Source organism: Hyaena hyaena, unplaced genomic scaffold (assembly GCF_003009895.1).
Source record: "Hyaena hyaena isolate Hyena2069 unplaced genomic scaffold, ASM300989v1 scaffold_627, whole genome shotgun sequence".
Lineage (NCBI taxonomy): Eukaryota > Metazoa > Chordata > Mammalia > Carnivora > Hyaenidae > Hyaena > Hyaena hyaena.
Window position 1 is genome coordinate 125,109 of NW_024081257.1, and position 5,988 is coordinate 131,096.

Genomic DNA, 5,988 nt, shown 5'->3' on the forward strand with positions numbered 1-5,988 from the left:
TTTTTATACACCAATAATGAAGCAACAGAAAGAGAAATCAAGAAACTGATCCCATTCACAATTGCACAAAAAAACATAAAATACCTAGGAATAAACCTAACCAAAGATATAGGAGATCTGATAATGAAAACTACAGAAAACTTATGAAGAAAAGTGAAGAAGACATAAAGAAATGGAAAAACATTCCATGCTCATGGGTTGGAAGAATAAATATAGTTAAAATGTCATTACTACCCAAAGCAATCTATACATTCAATGCAATCCCAATCAAAATTGCAGCAGCATCCTTCTCAAAACTAGAACAAACTATCCTAAAATTTGTATGGAACCACAAAAGACCCCGAATAGCCAAAGTAATATTGAAGAAGAAAACCAAAGCGGGAGGCAACACCATCCCGGACTTTAGCCTCTACTACAAAGCTGTCATCATCAAGACAGTATGGTATTGGCAAAAAAACAGACACACAGACCAATGGAATAGAATAGAGAACTCAGAATTGGCCCCACAAATGTATGGCCAACTAATCTTTGACAAAGCAGGGAAGAGCATCCAATGGAAAAAAGACAGCCTCTTTAACAGATGGTGCTGGGAGAACTGGACAGCAACATGCAGAAGAATGAAACTAGATCATTTTCTCACACCACACACAAAAATAATCTTAAAATGGTTAAAGGTCCTGAATGTGAGACAGGAAACCATCAAAACCCTAGAAGAGAATACAGGAAAAAAACCTCCTTGACCTCAATCACAGCAATTTCTTACTTGACATATCCCCAAAGGCAAGGGAATCAAGAGCAAAAATGAGCCACTGGGACCTCATCAAGATAACTTCTGCACGGCAAAGGAAATATCCATAAAACTAATAGGCAACTGGCAGAATAGGAAAATATAGTTGCAAATGACATCAGATAAAGGGCTAATATCCAAAATATATAAGGAACTCATCAAACTCCACACCCAAAAAACAAATAATCCAGTGAAGAAATGGGCAGAAGATATGAACACATATTTCTCCAAAGAGGACATCCAAATGGCTAACAGACACATGAAACGATGTTCAGCATCCCTCATCATCAGGGAAATACAAATCAAAACCACACTGAGATACTACCTCAACCGGTCAGAGTGGCTAAAATGAACAAATCAGAAGACTCTAGATGCTGGCGAGGATGTTGAGAAACGGGCACTCCCCTACACTGCTGGTGGGAATGTAAGCTGGTGCAACCCCTCTGGAAAACAGTATGAAGTTTCCTCAAAAAATTAACAATAGAACTCCCCTATGACCCAGCACTAGTACTGCTAGGAATTTACCCAAGGGACATAGGAGTGCTGATGCATAGGGGCACATGGATCCCAATGTTCATAGCAGCACTCTCAACAATAGCCAAAACATGGAAAGAACCTAAATGTCCATCAACTGATGAATGGATCAAGAAGATGTAGTATATATATACAATGGAATACTACATGGCAATGAGAAAGAATGAAATCTGGCCATGTGTAGCAACATGGATGGAACTAGAGGGTGTTATGCTGAGTGAAATAAGTCAGGCAGAGAAGGAAAGATACCATATGTTTGCACATATAGGTGGATTAGGAGGAAGTTAACGGAGGACCATGGGTGAGAAGCAGGGGAAAAATAGTTGGGGAGAGGGAGGGAGGCAAACCATGAGAGTCTCTTGAATGCTGAGAACAAACTGAGGACTGATGGGTATGTGTGTGGGGGGAAATGGGCATGGAGGAGGACGCTTATTGGGATGACCACTGGGTGTTATATGTAAACCAACTTGACAATAAACTATAAAAAAATTATTTTGTTACTATTACACAGAGAAAAAAAGAAAAGCTAATAAATATACTGTCTAAGGGAAGCTCACTATACATGACTTATATCAGTTACAAATAAAAAGGAGAAATAAATTTCATAAATATAGTTGACTGAGTTTTGATAAAAAGGCAAAGGAAATTCAATGGTGAAAAAATAATCCTTTCACCAAAATTTCTTAAACAATTAAACTTCCATAAAGAAAAAATAAACCTTAAGACATAAATCACATCTTTAAAAAATAACTGATAATGAATCAAAGACTTAAATATAAAATATAAAATTATGTAATCTTTTAAAAGTTATAAGAGAATAATCTATGAGACTTTGCATTTTGTGATGAGATTTTTAGGTACAACATGAAATGAACAATGTGTAAAAGAAAAAAATAATTGGTAAATTGGATTCATCAAAATCACAATATTTTCTTCAGAAAGAATAAATTGTTGAGCAATGAAAAATAAGCTTCAGACTGGGATTAAATATTTGTAAATCACACATGCGACAGAAAAATGTTAAAACTCAACACCAAGAAAGCTACAAGAGTGACTTCAGCAAGATCGCAGACCAGGAGCTCCCAATGTGCATCACAGCACCAATAATAATAATAATAATAATTAACAATAATAAATTAAAAATAAAAAAAACAATTAACCACTAGTGACAATATCACTATTATAAAGAAGCTGCAGCAAGTTGGTGCCTCAGAAAAACCAGGGATGGCTGCACAGAAAAACATTGCATGTGTGTCTACCTGTCTCCCAGTCTTTCACAGATGAGTGCATAGAGTGATCCCCTAGGCCATAATTTCCCCCCATTAAAGAAAACAGAGCAGGTAGCCTTATACTATCAATGTGGAAACTCATAGCATTCACCACCAAAAACACATACAATCCTTTGCTGACACTTACTTCAGCTGAGAGAGGTCACTAGAATCCATGTCACTGTAGCCCTATGGGGAAGGAGCCACTGATGTACTCCCATGAGGCTGGAGCCACAACCCTTTATCCCTGTTCTGACAGTACCATGCACATGACCAGCACTTGGCTCCATAGCCACTTGACTAGTGCCTGCACCCTGAACAGTAGCACCACTGGCATGACATACAATCCTGCATCCAGGACCCCAGTGCCAAGAGGGATCCTCTAGGCCATGACTTCCACCTATGGGGGAAAAGGAAAGCAGAAGGACCAGAACAACATTTGCCACAAGGACCCCAGTAGCTCTCAACACCACATGGACACAGCTTTAGCCATCTAAGAACCCTACAGTCTTTATCAATATTGAACTCAGCTGATGGAGCTTCCTGGAGTATATGCTTCTGTGTTCCCCTGGAGCCAGCCAGAACCTCTGCTGCCCCTGGAGCTGGGGCCATCACACCCAACACAAGTAACACCCTCATACCCACCCATTGATGAGGGTCTTTTCCCTGGAAACTAGTTCATAGTGTGGAAAAGGTGACTGTTCATTTACATGCACAGAATGCAAAACACAAGACTACAGGGAGCATGAGGAGATAACACTGAAGCACCCAGTTCTGGTGAACAGGGGGTACTGCACTATAGGGTGTCATAGGATCTTTTCTTCAAAAGGCCACTACTTTCAAGATCAAGAGATACAGCTGACCTTCCTAATATATACAAACAAGTACAGAGAGTTAGACATAATGAGGAGAGACAAAGGGATATGTCTCAAATAAAAGAACAGGACAAAACTACAGCAAAAGGCCTAAATGAGATGGAAATAAGCAGTATGTCTGATAATGAATTCAAAGTAATGGGCATAAAGATACTGAACTTGAGAAGAGTGAAGGATATCAGTGATACCTTCAATGAAATAAAATAATATAACCAGTTGGAGATAAAGAACTCAACTGAAATAAAGAATACACTAGAGAGAATTAACAACAGATTAGAGGAGGCAGAAGAACAGATCAATGAGCTGAAAGAGTAATGGAAAGCAACCAAGATGAACAACAAAATGAAAATAATAAAAAATAGAAATAGGTTAAAGGAACACAGTAACATCAAGTATAACAACATTTGCATTATAGGAATCCCAGAAGAAGAAAAGAAGGAGCAAAAAATTTCTTTGAAGAAATAATAGTTGAAAACTTTCTTAATCTGGAGAAGAAAACAGATATCCATATCCAAGAAGCACAGAGAACCCCATAAATATCAACCTGATGAGGTCTACACCAAGACACATAACAATTAAATAGGGGGAAAAAAAAGTAGTGATAGAGAATTTTAATGGCTGAAAGAGAAAACAGCTACATACAAGGGAAACCCCAGAAGGTTATCAGCTGATTTTTCAGCAGATATTTCAGGACAGAGGAAGTTGCATAATATACTCAAAATACTGAAAGGAAAAACTGGATCCCAGGAATCCTTGACCCAACAAAGTTATCATTAATAATAAAAAAAAAAAAAAGAGATGAAGAGTTTCCCAAACCAAAGTTGGAGTTCATCATGACTAAACTTAACTGACGAGAAATGTTAAAATTAATTCTTTGAATGCAAAGAAGGAGCTATTACCAGAAGTAAGAAAATTCTCAAAGGAAATATTTTCACAGGTAAATACAAATGTAATAAAAGTGGATTAATCACTTATGAAACCAATATGGAGGTTAAAACACAAAAGCAGTAAAAACAATTACATCTATAAAAATTAGTCAAGAGATACCCCAAATATAAGGATGTGAAGTATGACATTATAAGAATAATACATGGCCAGGTTTGGGAAGGTGCTTTTAGAATGGATTTAGTGCTTTTAGAATGGATTCAAACTTAAGCAACCATCATCTTAATATAGACTGCTATATGCATAAGATAGTATATATGAACCTAATAGTAATCAGAGATAAAAAATTATAGCAGATACGCAAGAAACAGAGAAATATAAGCATAATAAAGAAAATCCTCATTCACTAAGGGAAGAGAGCAAGAAAAAAAGGAAAAGAGAACTACAAAAACAACCATAAAACAACAAAATGGCAATAAGTACATACTATCAATAATTACTTTGAAAGTAAATAGACTAAATGTTCCAATCAAAAGACAGAGGGTGACTAAATGAATAAAAAAGAAAAACCTGTCTACATGCTGCCTACAAGAGACTCACTTCAGACCTAAAAACATATAAAGATTGAAAGTGAAGGGATGGAAAACATTCACCAAGCAAATGGAAGTAAAAATAAAGCTTCAGTAGCAATACATATATCAGACAAATTGACTTTAAAACAAAGACTATAACAAGAGACAAAGACACTATATAATGATAAAGGGAACAATCCAATAAGAGAATGTAACATATCTATGCACTCAACTTGGGAGCACCTGTGTATACAAAACAACTGTTAACAGACATAAAGGAAAAAAAAAACTGACAGTAATACAATAATAGTAGGGAACTTTAGCAACCTACTTACATCAATGGAGAGTTCATACAGACAGAAAATCAACAAGAATCCAGTGGTTTTGAATGACACACTGGGCCAAATGGACCTAGTATACATATGTGTGGGTATACACACACACACACACATGCATATATTCCAAACATTGCACCCAAAGCCAGTAAAAAATGCATTCTTTTCAAGTGCACCTGGAACATTATCCAGAATAGGTTACCTGTTAGGTAACAAAATAAATCTCAATACATTGAAGAAGACTGAAATCATAGCATACATCTTTTCTGACCAACTGGTATGAAACTCAAAATAAAACAAAAAAATCCAGAGGTAACACAAATACATGGAGACTAAATAACATACTACTAAACAATGAATGGGTCAAACAAATCAATAACATGGAGACAAGGAAAATGAAAACACAATGGTTGAAAATCTTTGCAATACAGCAAAGATGTTCTAAAAGACAACTTTATAGTAATAAAGACTTTAAGAAACAAGAAAAATCTATTTTTTGTCTCTTTTTTGTTACATGGAATTAGACTCATCTATGAAGATGACAGCTCTAGAATTTATGTGAAAACTCATGTACAGGGAAGCTTTGCAACTGAGGAAATGTTATGTTAACAAAGTTTATAAATGAAAAGAAAAAGATGCAGCATACTGTTAGTGGTGAAAGGACTTTTTCTTGAATGCAAAATATTGTACAATTTTTTGTTTATTTTGAGAGAGAGAGCATGAGTGGAGAAG